At 40.3% G+C, this 15,506-nt stretch overlaps 1 protein-coding gene across 11 annotated transcripts in view; it reads right to left on the bottom strand.

The window, feature by feature from the left end:
* atg10 (ATG10 autophagy related 10 homolog (S. cerevisiae)) overlaps window positions 1-15,149 on the bottom strand; it is a 264,975-nt gene extending 249,826 nt beyond the window's left edge. For 5 of the 11 annotated variants that reach the window (XM_078214829.1, XM_078214833.1, XM_078214838.1 and 2 more), the window contains exons 1-2: window positions 14,773-15,082; window positions 13,779-13,944 (exon numbers count right to left, since the gene is read on the bottom strand). The gene's annotated coding sequence lies outside the window, so the exon portion shown is untranslated. Of the gene's footprint in view, window positions 1-13,778; window positions 13,945-14,372 lie in introns of all 11 variants that reach the window. The other 6 variants (XM_078214835.1, XM_078214839.1, XM_078214834.1 and 3 more) reach the window with 5 other exon arrangements.
* Window positions 15,150-15,506: the final 357 nt, after the last annotated feature.

The raw sequence follows: 15,506 nt of genomic DNA, 5'->3' as shown, positions 1-15,506 counted from the left end.
ATTCCAGATTTATTAATTGAATTCATATTCCACCAGCTGCATGGTGGGATTTAAACCCTTGTCCCCAGAGGGTATGAATTACTAGTTCAGTGACAATACCACTCTGCCACCTTCTCCCCAGTGCTTTGAATTAACTTACATCCTTTCTTAACTATACTGTACACAGTTTTTCAGATGTGCTCTCACCAATTCCCTGTATAACTGAAGCATAACCTCACTATTTTTATATTAAGTTCTGCTCACAATAAATGATAACATTCTATTAGCTTTCCTTTGCAATTCATGTACTCGGATACCTTGATCCCTCTGCATTTCAGAAGTCTGCAATCTCTATTTACTCTTCCTGCCAAAGTGGATAATTTCACATTTGCCAACATTTTATTCTATTTGCCAGAGCTTTACACACTCTATATCCTTTTGTAGCCTCCCTATGTCGTCTTCACAATTTACTCTCCTACCTATCTTCGTATCATCAGCAAATGTAGCAGCCATACCATTGGTCCCTTTATCCAAGTCATTTATATAAATTATAAAAGTTGAGACACCAGCACTGATCCCTGTGGCACACCACTCATTACAACTTGCCAACCTGAAAAAAGATCCATTTATGACTATCCTCTGTTTCCTGTTAGGTAGCTAATCTTCTATCCATGCCAATATGTTACCCCGAAACCAAGAGCCTTATTTTCCACAATAAACTTTGATGTGACACATGATTAAATGCCAGTATAGTACATCCACCAGTTCTTCTTCATCCATAGCATGTTATTTCAAGGAACTCCAATAAATTGGTGAAACATGATTTCCCTTTCATAAAACCATGTTGACTCTGCTGATTATCTTGCACTTTTCCAAGTGCCCTGCTCTAACATCTTTAAAAATAGCTTCTAACATTTTCCACAACCAACTTGCCTGTACTTTCCTGCTTTCTATCTCCCTCCTTTTTTCAATAAAGGAGTTAGATTCACGATTTTCTAATCTAACGAAAATTTTCCAGAAGCTAGGTAATTTTGGAAAATTTAAATAAACACATCATTATCCCACTAGCCACTTCTTTCAAGGACCTGGGGACTTGTCAGCCTGCAGCTCCAACAGTTTGCGCAGTTCCACTTCTCTGGTGGTTGTAATTTTCTTGAGTTGCTTCCCCTTGCATTTCCTGATTGACAACTATTTCTGGGATGTTATTTGTATCATATGTAGTGCAGTCAGCATGGACTGCTTAGGCCGAAGGGCCTGTTTCCGTGCTGCATTACTCTATGACACAGGGAGAATGTGCAAACTCCACACAGTCACCCAAAGCTTGAATTGAACCCGGGTCCCTGGCGCTGTGAGGCTGCAATGCTAACCACTGTGCCACCATGCTGCCCATTTATTTTCCATTATTAATTCTCCAAGCTCTTTTTTTTTCTAAATAGGATCAACACAAACTTTGGTTTTTTTTAAAGTATACTATCCATCTTTATATTTCGTGATAGCATTCTCTTGTACTCTAATGTTATCTTCCAGTTATTTTTGCTATTTTTCATATTCTATCCAATCTTCTGACCTACCACCCATCTTTGCACAATTATTTGCTTTTTTTTCCTTTAAGTCTGATATTATCTTTAGCTTTTTTTGTTAACCATGGGTGGCGGGTCCACCCAAAGACAAAATATAAACTTTCAAATTGTAAAGTGTTGTGTAAAAAGCAATTAGATTTTCGAAATCTCAAATACCTTTCCCTCTATTTTCAAAATGCTACACATTTGCAAGTTGTATTATAAGGGTGTTTGGCATAGCGAGAATTAATGTGGGACTACAGAACATAATGGCCCATGTGTGATGTAGAGAGTCACATGAGACAGAATTGTGTAGAGGGTTTGAGAGAAGTCAGCATGAAAATAGCACCCAGACCAGGTTGCAGCATCAACAAAAATCACCTTCAAATAGATTTCTCGCGCTCAGAGAAGCAAATCGGTGGCCAAAACTGTTAGTTTAAAGGATTTTCCTGCAGAATTGCAAAGTTTAAAGAGGCTACGAGAAGATCGCAACTGTAGCTCACCGAAACCCAACAAGCACAGGAGGAGGAGAAAAAAAGCCACTGCAGCACCTTCTTGAAAAAACATTAAAGTTATGAAAAACAGCTGATTAGGAAGGGAAAAATTAGAGTATTCGGGAAAGCTAACCAGAAATATAAAAACAGATAGCAAGAGTTTTTATAAATATTTAAAGAGTTAATAAAGTAACCATTGGTTCTAGAGAAAGTGAGTCTGGAGAATTGATGATGGAAAACAAAGAAATGACAAATGAACTGAACAGCTATTTTGCATCAGTCTTGACTAAACAAGTAACAGGCGAGAACCAGCTATAAACCAGGAAATGGAAGGGAGGTAATGAGAGATGATATAGTTCTATGGAGAAAAAGGTTGAATCCATTTGGGTGGAATTTAGAAATAGTGAGAAAAAGTCACTGATAGGCGTAGTCTATAGGCCGCCAAATAATATCATGGTGGGGCAAGAAATCAACAAAGAAATAACTGATGCATGTAAAAATGGTACAGCAATTATCATGGGGGATTTTAATCTGCATGTCGATTGGTCAAACCAGGTCGGTCAAGGCAGCCTTGAGGAGGAGTTCATAGAACGTATCCGCGATAGTTTCCTCAAACAGTATGTAAGGGAACCTAAGAGGGGGCAAGTTATCCTAGAACTGGTCCTGTGTAATGAGACAGGAATAATTAATGATCTCACAGTTAAGGATCCTCTCGGAAGAAGCAATCACAATATGGTTGAATTTAAAATACAGATGGAGCATGAGAAGGTAAAATCCAACACTAGTGTCTTGCGCTTAAACAAAGGAGACTACAATGGGATGAAGGAGGAGTTGGCTAAAGTAGACTGGGAGCAAAAACTTTATGATGGGACAATTGAGGGACAGTGGAGGACTTTCAAAGCGATTTTTCACAGTGTTCAACTATATACCAGTGATAAGGAAGGACTGTAGGAAAAGGGATAATCAGCCATGGATATCTAAGGACATAAAGGAGGGTATCAAATTGAAAGAAAATGCATACGAAGTGGCAAAGATTAGTGGGAAACTAGAGGATTGGGAAATCTTTAAAGGTCAACAGAAAGCCACGAAAGAAAACTATAAAGAAAAATAAGTAGATTATGAGAGTAAACCAGCTCAGAATATAAAAACAGATAGCAAACGTTTCTACAAATATATAAAACGAAAAAGAGTGGCTAAGGTAAACATTGGCCCTTGAGAGGATGAGAGGGGGATTTAATAACGGGAAATGAAGAAATGGCCGAGGCATTGAACAAGCATTTTGCGTCAGTCTTCACAGTGGAAGACACAAATAACATGCCAAAAATTGATGACAAGATGACTATGGCAGGTGAAGACCTAGAAATGATCGGTATCACTAAAGTAGTACTGTTTGGCAAGCTAGTGGGGCTAAGGTAGACAAGTCTCCTGGCCCTGATGGAACGCATTCCAGGGTACTAAAAAATGGCGTGGGGAAATAGCAAGTGCACTTGTGGTAATTTACCAAAATTTGCTGGATTCTGGGCAGTTCCAGCAGATTGGAAACCAGCAAACATGATACCACTGTTTAAAAAAAGGATGCAGACAAAAGGCGGGTTAGCTTAACTGTAATTCTGTAGTGGGGAAAATGCTTGAATCTATCAAGGAAGAAATAGCGAGACACCTGGATAGAAATTGTCCCACTGGGCAGAAGTAGCATGGGTTCATGAAAGGCAGGTCATGTTTAACTCATTTACTGGAAATCTTTGAGGACATTACAAGCACGGTGAACAGGGAACCAGTGTATGTGGTGTATCTGGATTTCCAGAAAGCATTCGACAAGGTGCCGCACAAAAGGCTGCTGCATAAGAAAAAGGTGCACGGTATATTAGCATGAATAGAGGATTGGTTGACGAAGAGAAGGCAAAGAGTGGGGGTAAATATAGTTGTTTTTCTGGTTGCCGCTCAGTGACTCATGGTGTGCCTCAGGGGCCGCAAATGCTTACAATTGAAACAGTTGGAAAACGAAGGCATCATTTTTGAAGCATCAACTTCTCGAAAGACCAAGGCGGATCCCAAAGAAAAAACAAACCCAAGCCCACTCTATGAATTAACAGCAAACATCTGCTCCAGAAGGAATTGGATAGGGAAATGGTATATGTTGGGTAAACTCTTGAGGAAAGTGTAGTATAAGGATGTTCATCAGACCAAGGACGAGTGTGGGACAGGAAAACAGTACCACCCACAATGTGATGTAGAGAGACACACGAGATACGGTTGTGCAGCGACAGTCTGAGAGAAGTCAGAATGAACATAGCACTTAGAAAAGGCTATACCTTGGAGATGAGTAGGTGTGTGTACTAAAAATAAATGGTTTTATGTGCAATCAAACAAGTTTCCTGTTAGCGAGGCACAAAGAGCAGACATGAATGGGAGAGAAGGCACAAAATTCTAAAAGAAATAGTAACTGCTCTCACAGGCCTCAAAAATGATTGGGCATATAAAAAGAGCACAGCATTAATTATGGGTGACTTTAATTTTCATATAGATTGGGCTAATCAAATTGGAAATGGCATCCAAGAGAATGAATTCATAGAGTGCATTTGGAATCTATTTTGGAGCAATAGGTTATGGAGCCAACTAGGGATCAGGCTATTTTTGATCTGGTAATGTGTAATGAGGTAGGTTTAATAAAATGACCTCAAGGTTAAGGATTCCCTAGGAAGTAATGGTCACAGTATGATAAATTTAGCATTTAGCTTGAGCGTGAGAAAATTGGGACAGAATTATCAGTGTTGAACTTAAAGAAGGGGAATCACAAAGGTATGAGGATGGAATTGGTCAAAGTGGAAGTGGACTGGTCATATATAAATTAGTAGGTAAGACAATAGATGAGCAGTTGCAGACATTTCAGGAGATAATTCATGACTCCTATCAAAAATGCATACCAATGAGGAAGAAAGGCTTTAAGGAGAGGAAGAACCTACCATGGATAACCAAGGAAGTTATGAAAACAAAAGCACATAAGCTGACAAAGGCTCACGGTAGGCCAGAAGAGTGGGACAGATTCAGAATGCAGCAAAGATGGGCTTAAAAAAAAATCAAAGGAGAAAATAAACTTGAGGGCAAGCTAGTGAGAAATATAAAAACAGATAATATGTACTTTTTCTTTCAGTACATTAAAAGCATTAGCCTCTTAGAGAATGAAACTAGGGAAGTAATTATGGGGAAAAAAGAAATGATGGAAGTGTTAAATAAATATTTTGTATCAGTCTTTACTATAGAGGATACTATAAACATCCCAGAAAGAGTAAAGGAATACGGGGGAGAATTTAAATCACCATCACCAGGAAATTAGTTTTCAGCAAACTAATGGGGTTAAAGCTGACAAGTACCCTGGACCTGATGGTTTGCACCCCAAGATCTTAAGGGAGGTAGTTACAGAGATTGTGGATTCATTGGTACTTATTTTCCAAAAATCCTTGGATTCTGGAACTCTGCCAAAGGATTGGAAAACTAGCAATGTGGTACCCTTATTCAAAGAGGGAAGGAGGCAGAATGCAGGAAAGTGCAGACCAGTTAGTCTAACTTATTATTGGAAAGATATTAGAATTGATTATTAAAAGAGAGAACAGCAGTGCATTTGGAAAGTTATAATCTGATCAGGCAGTCAATATGGTTTCATGATGGGGCAATCATTCCTGAAAAATTTACTGGCGTTCTTTGAGAAGGTATCAGCCAGTACAGAGGGAGGAGAACTAGTCAAGTTGTATATTTGGATTTTCAAAAGACATTTAATAGGATGCCACACAAAATGCACACAAGATGTTGGAGGTAATATTCTGGCCTGGATAGAGGATTAGCTAACTAACAGGAAGCAGCAAGTAGCAATAAGGGGGGTCCTTCGCGTGTTTGAAGGCAGTAACCAGTGGAGTGCCACAGGGTTCAGTGCTGGGACCACAACTCTTCACAATATATTAATGATTTGGAAGAAGGAACAGAGTGTATTGTGGCCAAATTTGTGGATGATGCAAAGGTGGGAGGGAAGGAGGCTATAAATCATTTACAGAGAGGTATTGACAGGTTAAGTGAGTGGGTAGAAATGGCACAGTGGTTAGCACTGCTGCCTCACAGCACCAGGGATCTGGGTTTGATTCCCAGCTTGGTCACTGTCTGTGCAGAGTCTGCACATTCTCCCCATGTCTGCGTGGGTTTCGTTTAGGTGCTTCAATTTCCTACCACAGTCTGAAAGACGTGCTGGTTAGGTGCATTGGCCATGCTAAATTCTCCCTCAGTGTACCCGAACAGTGTGGCGGCTAGGGGATTTTCACACTAACTTCATTGCAGTGTTAATGTAAGCCTACTTGTGGATAATAAATAAACTTTAACTTTTCAATGTGGGATCATTTTTCAATGTGGGAAAATGTGAAACTGTTCATTTTGGAAGGAGGAATGAGAATTCAGATTATTATTTAAATGGAGAGACACTGCGGAAACCTGTAGGACAAAGGGACCTGGGGGTCCTTGTTAATGTAATCCAGAAAGCTAGCATACAGTGCAGAAGGTATTAAGGGAGGCAAATGGAATGTTCGCTTTTGTTTCAAGGGGCTGCAGTATAAAAGTAGAGGTGTTGCTGCAACTATACAAGGTAATACTGAGGCCACATTTAGAATACCGTGTAGTTTTGGTCCGCTTATTTCATGAAAGTGATCATTGTAGGTAGTACTGAGGAGATTTAACAGGATGATCCTGGGTATGGAGGGATTGACCTATGAGGAACGATTAAACAGATTGGGTCTGCACTCCTTGGGAGTTCAGAAGAATGAGAAGTGATATGATTGAAACATAAGATTCTTCAGGGAGAGTTAGACAAGTTAAATGTTAGGAGGATGTTTCCATTCATGGGAGAGTGTAGGATTAGAGGGCATAGTTGCAGAATAAGGAGCTGCTCATTTAGATGGATTGAGGAAGAATTTCTTCTCTGAGTGGTGAATCTTTGGAATTCTTTTCCCCAAGAAGCTGTGGAGGCAGAGAACTTGAACATTTTCAAGGCTGAGATCGATGCATTTTTATTCAGTAGGGGATTTAAGGGTTACGGAGATATTAGTGTATTTATTAGTGTTACAAGTAGGCTTACATTAACACCGCAATGAAGTTACTGTGAAAATCCCCTAGACACCACACTCTGGCGCCTGTTCAGGTACACTGAGGGAGAATTTAGCATGGCCAATGCACTTAACCAGCATGCCTTTCAGACTGTGGGAGGAAACCAGAGCACCCAGAGGAAACCCATGTAGATAAGGCAGGAAAATGGACTAAGTGAGTGTTAGATCAGCCATGGTCTTACTGAGTGCTGGGGCAAACTCGAAGGGCTGAATGGTCCACTCTTGTTCTTATTTCTTACGGTCTTGTGGTCAGTGCAGGGTATAAGAGTGTCTGATTGACAGAATATGATGATTTAGTACTGTATACTTCCATTGTTTTAATTAGACATTACATTTAAATTATTTAATTCTCAGATGAGGACTTCTGGAGCTGTTCATCATTATTGTTCTATTAAAAACTGGACATAATCAAATTCCCTAGATCAAAAACACGATTTACCAGATCATAGAATCCTACAGTGCAGAAAGAGACCATTTGGCCCATCGGTCTGCACCGACCACAATCCCACCCAGGCCCTATCCCCATAAACCTGTGCATTTCCCCTAGCCAGTCCCTCTGACATTAAGAGGCAATTTAGCATGGCTTTCCAAATAATACCCCTCAACCTAACTCACACATCTTTGGACTGTGGGAGGAAACAAGAGCACCCAGAGGAAACCCACACAGACATGGGGAGAACGTGCAAACTCCATGCAGACAATGACCCAAGCCAGAAATCAAACCCAGGTCCCTGGCGCTGTGAGGCAGCAGTGCTAACCACTGTGCCACCCCAACACTTAACATTCCTAACAATGTTTTTTAATGCATTTATTATGTGATTCAATCAGAACTTTGCTTAACCTTTCTGCTCATTCCCCTTTCCAAATAATACCCTCAACAATTGGACTAATTAAAGGTTTTGTCTCTTTCACTCAGACTGCACCAACATCAGCCTATCTCCTGCTCACCATAGTCCAGCATAGTTGATACCCAATGTGATAACTGTCCGAGGAGCAAACAGAACAATCTGGAGTACCAGAGGCCCAAACCCTATTCCTGGTCCACTACCAATGAAACAGGCTTGTTAATGACCAACTGCAGTGAGGAGTAACGACAGACCAGTTCACATAGATCAATTATATTGTTGCTCACTGGAAATCTGGAGGCAATACTAAATGAAATGCCTGTGTTGCAGGTATACATGTAGGCACAGCAGAAAGCTGCAAGACAAAAAAAAAAATCAGCAGCAAAATGGGAAACTGAAAATTGGAGATGCACTGATGTTTTACAAAATTGGAAATAACTTTGTTTTTCAGGTTGCCAATAATAAAGAGATTTTTTTTTTTGCTTTGCTTTGACACCAATATGTTTAAATAAAATTTCAGTAACAAGATAATTGTATCTGTTTCTCTGCCACAGAGACCAGATATCCAACTGTATCTAATAAAGTGGCAAAGGAGTGGTGGAAGGAAGGAAGATATGCACACACAGGAATAAAAACTGCCGAAGAGAAGAAGAAACTCAAAAATTAGCCCAGAAAACAAATTAGTAAACAACTGAGAATGAACCAAAATCCTGCAAAAGACTAGGATCATAGAAAGTGACAAATCAACCTACTACAGGTAGTGAAGATTGGAAGCACAGTCATATAACATTCAAGAAACAGAAACATTGAAAAAAAACATTCAAAATAACATTGATATGATACAGAATTAAAATAGAAATTTTGATTCTATTTTAAAAAACCGCATCCTTTTAAAAACATTATGCCTTGTTCCATTATAATTCAGTTTTTAAAAAGATTGAGGATTACAGACACACTGAATCTGCAATTACATTGCTTGCACCATAAAAAAAACTGTATTTTCAGTTTAAATAAATCACAATACTTAAAAGGAAACCTTACATTGCCAAAACTAAAAAAAGTTATGCTATTTGAGAATACTGTCAAAAATCACTCCACAAATATTCCCAATCGCTTGGTCACCTTTTACAAAAAAACACAAGTAGACGATTGAATGGTACAACTGGATACTGAAATCCACCCATTGAGGATTGCAGCGTATACTAGAACTTAGAAATCCCTCTTCTTAGATTTCATAATGGTCACAGATACTCATTTGGAGAACTTTAGCTCTTCACTCAAGCAAATCAGATATTTTATGCCATCTATCTCGCAGTACTGCCTCCCATGAGAATCACACCATCAGCCTTACTAATGTGAATAATATGGTGCCAAACCCTCCCTACGAGAGGTTCTTCTGCCTGTCTCCATACAGGACAATCACCAACAGAGCTAAATAGCTATTGCTGCTGCTAGCACCACTTGCCATCACTTTAATTCTCGCCATAGATGGACTGACCTCTGTAAAACTCAGGAATGCATTGGTAACATTACAGCAGCTACACGTGCATACTTGTGCTAGTGTTGACAAATGTGTTCTATCAATAAGATGAATTGTTCACAAGGGAAGTGGCTCATAGAGAGGACCCCCTGAACAGAAATATTACATTTAACAATGTATTACTTTATCTGAGCATGAGAATTGTTTTAAAAGTTTGTATTGACAATTTATTAAATGGTTAATTAGGCATCAGAACAAAATTTAAGGTTTTTTTTAAAGTAAATCATTTTGGATTGGGGTGTCAGCTTGGCTCTATTGATGGAGTTCTCCTGTCTCAGAACGTCATGGGCTCAAGCCCTATTCTAGGACCCTAACACAAAGACCAAATTGAGACTTTAAGTGCAATGTTCAGGGAAGGTGCCATATTTTGCTTGTTCGGTTGATTGTAAAAAATCCCCTACTATTATTCGATAAGATTTGGGAATTCTCCCAGTTTCTTAGGCATTATTAATCCCTAAACTTACATATATCACCTCGTCATTCGCATCGCTTTTTGTGGGGCTTTACTGTTGTATTGCCTACCTTAACAGCGACTCATAGAGTCAGAGGTTTACAGCATGAAAACAGACCCTTCGGCCCAACTTGTCCATGCCAGCCTTTTTTTTTTTAAAAAGCCCCTAAACTAATCCCAATTGCCTGCATTTGGCCCATATCCCTCTATATCCATCGTACCCATGTAACTATCTAAATGCTTTTTAAAAGATAAAATTGTACCCGCCTCTACTACTACCTCTGGCAGCTTGTTCCAGACACTCACCACCCTCTGTGAAAAAATTGCCCCTCTGGACACTTTTGTATCTCTCCCCTTAAACCTATGCCCTCCAGTTTTAGACTCCCCTACCTTTGGGAAAAAATATTGACTATCCAGCTGATCTGTGCCCCTCATTATTTTATAGACCTCTATAAGGTCATCCCTCAGCCTCCTACGCTCCAGAGAAAAAAGTCCCAGTCTCTTCAGCCTCTCCTTATAACTCAATCCATCAAGTCCCGGTAGCATCCTAGTAAATCTCTTCTGCACTCTTTCTAGTTTAATAATATCCTTTCTATAATAGGGTGACCAGAATTGCACACAGTATTCCAAGTGTAGCCTTACTAATGTCTTGTACAACTTCAACATGATGTCCCAACTCCTGTATTCAATGTTCTGATCGATGAAACCAAGCATACCGAATGCCTTCATCACCACTCTGTCCACCTGTGACTCCACTTTCAAGGACCTATGAACATGTACCCCTAGATCTCTTTGTTCTGTAACTCTCCCCAACACCCTACCATTAACCGATTAAGTCCTGCACTGGTTCAATCTACCAAAATGCATCACCTCGCATTTGTCTAAATTAAACTCCATCTGCCATCCGTCAGCCCACTGGCCCAATTGAGCAAGTTCCCGTTGCAATTGGAGATAACTTTCTTCACTGTCCACTTTGCCACCAATCTTGGTGTCATCTGCAAACTTACGAACCATGCCCCCTATATTTCCATCCAAATCGTTAATATAAATGACAAATAACAGTGGGCCCAGCACTGATCCCTGAGGCACACCGCTGGTCACAGGCCTCCAGTTTGAAAAAACTCTCTACAACCACCCTCTGACTTCTGTCTTCTGCCAATTTTGTATCCATTTAGATACCTCACCCTGGATCCCGTGAGATTTAACTTTATGCAACAACCTACCATGCGGTACCTTGTCAAAAGCCTTGCTAAAGTCCATGTAGACAACATCAACTGCACTGCCCTCATCTACCTTCTTGGTTACCCCTTCAAAAAACTCAATTAAATTTGTGAGACATGATTTTCCACTCCAAAGCCATGCTGACTTTCCCTAATCAGTCCTTGCATCTCTAAATGCCTGTAGATCCTGTGTCTCAAAATACCTTCTAAGAATTTACCCACGACAGATGTGAGGATCACTGGCCTGTAGTTCCCAGGTTTTTCCCTGCAGCCCTTTGTAAACAAAGGCACAACATTTGCCACCCTCCAATCTTCAGGCACCTCACCCATGACTATCGATGATTCAAATATCTCGGCTAGGGGACCCGCAATTTCCTCCCTAGCCTCCCACAACGTCCTGGGATATACTTCGTCAGGTCCCGGGGATTTATCTACCTTGATGCGCTTTAAGACTTCCAGCACCTCCTTCTCTGTTACATGTGCACTCCTCAAGACATCACTATTTATTTCCCCAAGTTCCCTAACATCCATGCTTTCCTCAACAGTAAATACTGATGAGAAATATTCATTTAGGATCTCACCCATCTCTTGTGGATCTGCACATAGATGACCTTGTTGATCCTTAAGAGGCCCTACTCTCTCCCTTGTTACTCTTTTGCCCTTTACGTATTTGTAGAAGCTCTTTGGATTCTCCTTTGCCTTATCTTTGAAGCGACTGCGCTTCAAAGAGTAATTTATTGGTTTCACTTTGAGGCAGTCTAAGGATGTGAAAGGTGTATTGCTACAATTCACTCACTCACCTCTTACTTGTAAAAACTCACTTCAAAAAAGCATCTAAAAAAGCAAATGCCTGTGGAACCATATCCTACCAAATGACACTGATCTACAAAGAGAAAACAAAAACTATATATACACAAAAATATTCACTCAAATATTTCACCACAAGTCATAATATTCATGTCCACTAAAAAGCTTCAACAGCTGAACTATCAAAAGTATCCCAATCATCAAATTCCACCTTAAACACTGACCACCAGAATCTGCAACAGGTCAATGGAGAATAAATTATTTCCATGCCCCTCTTAAATTAATGCACTAACGGCCTCTGGTAAGTGCACAGCTTTTCAGTTTGAGCATGGCCATGCAAATTCAACTAGCAGAAGATATCTGAGATTATAAATTACATTCTCAGAAACATCTCAACCAATGGCACAGAAATTACAATTCTTGACTACTTTGTCACTATGATTTGGACATACAGGTATTTGATTGCTGGTCAGTTTTCCACTGTCTTCCCCATTTTTCAATGAACAATGTTCTATGCAGTTTGGAGATTGGGAAAACGTAATTAAGACATTCCAGGTAATTGTTTGATCAAGTGTCTTTGAGGTCCACTCGAGCAATATGCAAGAGAACAACTCTACAAGTAACTATAATAAAAACAGAAAATGCTGGATATACCCAGCAGGTCTGACAGCATCTGTGGAGAGGGAAAAAGAGTTAACATTTTAAGTCCGTATTACTCTTCTCCTGAGCTAAAGAGAGGAAGAAATTAGATGGATTTTATACTGTTTAAAAGGTGGTAGAGCAGATGGACTCAAAACGTTAACTCTGTTTCTCTCCACAGATGCTGCCAGACTTGTTGAGTTTATCCAGCATTTTCTTTTCATTTCAGAATTCCAGCATCCACAGTATTTTGCTTTGATTTTAGTCTCCAAACAACTAGTTTGCTCCTCCAATTTCAACCAAATGCAAACTACTCTACTTTGTGAAGCAGAGAAAAACATTTTTGAGATGCAAGCGATATTTGAATGTCAGGTTTCCCCAAATGGCCAAACATACTAAAACTGTAGGATTAGGTCAACCTGAAAATAGGCAGTCATTATGGGGACATGACAGGATCACTTTTGCATTTGGGACTTCCATTATCAGAAAGAACAGAATCCCTACAGTGCAGAGGAAGTCATTCAGCCCATTGAGTCTGCACCAACTCTCCGACACAACATACCATCCAGGCCCTCTCCCCCGCCTCATTCACATAATCCCACACATTTACCATGACCGATTCATCTAACTTGCACATCTTTGGACTGTGGGAGGAAACAGTACACTCAGAGGAAACCCAGACAGACAGAAGGAGAACATACAAACTCTACGCAGTCACCGAAGGCCAGAATTGAACGCAGGTCGCTGGAGCTGTAAAGCAGCAGTGCTGACCACTGTGCCGTCTCAAATATGAAGAAAAGCTCAGCAATGGCTAATGTTGCCTGCATTCCTTCACCCTGTTGCAAGCACATTCCTTGTTAACCAATCACAGGATACATATTACCGACTTATGAAAAAGTATATGATCAGGACAACCTACTATCCCTGTTAAGGAACTTTGTGCATTCAAGTGGCCCTCATGAAAAGCAGAAAAATATGAACTTATCATATACTTTTCACTCTTAATCTAAATGCATTTATTTCTAATCCTCCAAGTAGCAAGACCAAGTAACTCCATTTTAAAAAAGTACCCCAAGTAGAGAACTATTTTTCAGCTTACTCACCACAATATATCTTTGATTTCCTGAGAGACAGAGCGTGCGTGCCCTTACAAACAACAGTAATGTTTATAAGTCAAATATTTGCATCATCATTAGCATCCTTTGCCATTTACCAGTAATGAATGTTCCTCCTCCCAAAAATGTGTGAAACATGCATTCCTTCAAGTATCTATAAGTAATAAGATAAACATTACAAGGACCAGTTATGTAACATCTCTCACTTCACAACTAAGTGAGAATGGACAAAAAGAGAACACACACACAAACATTTTTCCCTGGGGCGGGGGTGGTTGATAGGAAAAGCATTTTACACAAACATCAAATCTCATTGAATGATTTGAAACACAAAAGCTATAATTCTGTACAAAAGTACTATTTACCAAGAACAGTTAAGCCATATTGTATTCCTGAATTGAACCAGTTCAGTGCAACCCTTCATGGTAAATACGGTGCTTAAACAGGCGAGAGACAAGAGATGGGGGCAAAACCCAAGTCATTTTGTTCATGGCTATCAGCAATGAAAGACAATGCATTTGTAACCTACAGTAATTAACCCAGGATAATTTAACATCACCCCGGTAACACTGCAACACATACTTGATTTAGGCAGCCTTAACGTGGAACCACCCATCAGTTGAGAATCTCTGGTAAGCTAATTATTTACAACCACATTAGATACACGCCCCTAACGAGAGCATCTCCAATATTGTCTGTTTTTAAAAAATAATAATGATATATGGAAGAATTATTGCTTCTGACTCACGGTGACAATTTTTTTGTATTTAAAAAGTGGGGCATGGAGCAGTTTGCAACAGATCTATAGCAGTTCGCATCTCATTGTTCACTCGGTGTTTTATTCCCCACCCCCTCTGCTAAAGTGTACAAATCAATGGTGCTCTTTATACACACACATATATATATATATATATGCACACACATATATATATATAAAGAAAGAGCAAGTGATGGAGTCGCACACATAACATGCAGCACATACCCAACAGATTTTTTTAAAAACAGGCAGTGTGGAGAAAGTTTCACGAGCAGTGAAGGGCTAAACTTCCGGGGTATGTATCAGTGCAACGGGGGGAGGCAGCGGGAAGAGTAAATGCTATTCAGCGCAGCCGGTTTCAAGTCGCCCTTGCAGGGGAATTACTGTAGTCTGTGCAGGACTCCCTCTAACTGCATTCAGCCAGCAGGGGAAACGCGCTTTGTAAACAGCGGGCCGGCCTGCGCTGCCAGCCCCTCCGGCTCTCCGCTGCCTCCTGCAAATGCACCCCCTCGCCTTGCCTTTCCCCCGCCCAGCGGCCGGGGTGGCTTTCCCGGCGCTCCCCGGCCAGCGGGCAGGGCTTGCGGTATTATATAATCCCCTACAGGGTTGTAATGGGACACTCCAAAAATTTATTCTTGGGAAGACTGACAGCCGGGGTCAAGAAACAGCTGTTGAAGTTAATGCTGCTTCCTCCCACACTGTCTGACAGCAGTGGCTTGCCACAACAAAGTTGGAAGCCAGAGGCACATTTAAAAGATCTGGTGCATCCGTGTTTCTTGCACATGTAATGCGAAATATTAGTAGGTGTAATGAGCATTTATGTTGCGGCGTAATTAAAAGAGTGAAGCCAGCCGGAGAGCTGTTTGAAACCCGTGCCATATTTGCTTTCTTATTCTTTCCCTTGTGCTGCGAAAGACTGTTTTTTCGGTCAGGCGATTTTAAAATGCTACGATGTTTAA

The sequence above is a fragment of the Mustelus asterias genome, chromosome 6 (assembly GCF_964213995.1).
Source record: "Mustelus asterias chromosome 6, sMusAst1.hap1.1, whole genome shotgun sequence".
Classification (NCBI taxonomy): Eukaryota; Metazoa; Chordata; class Chondrichthyes; order Carcharhiniformes; family Triakidae; genus Mustelus; species Mustelus asterias.
This window is presented reverse-complemented; position numbering and strand designations above follow the sequence as displayed.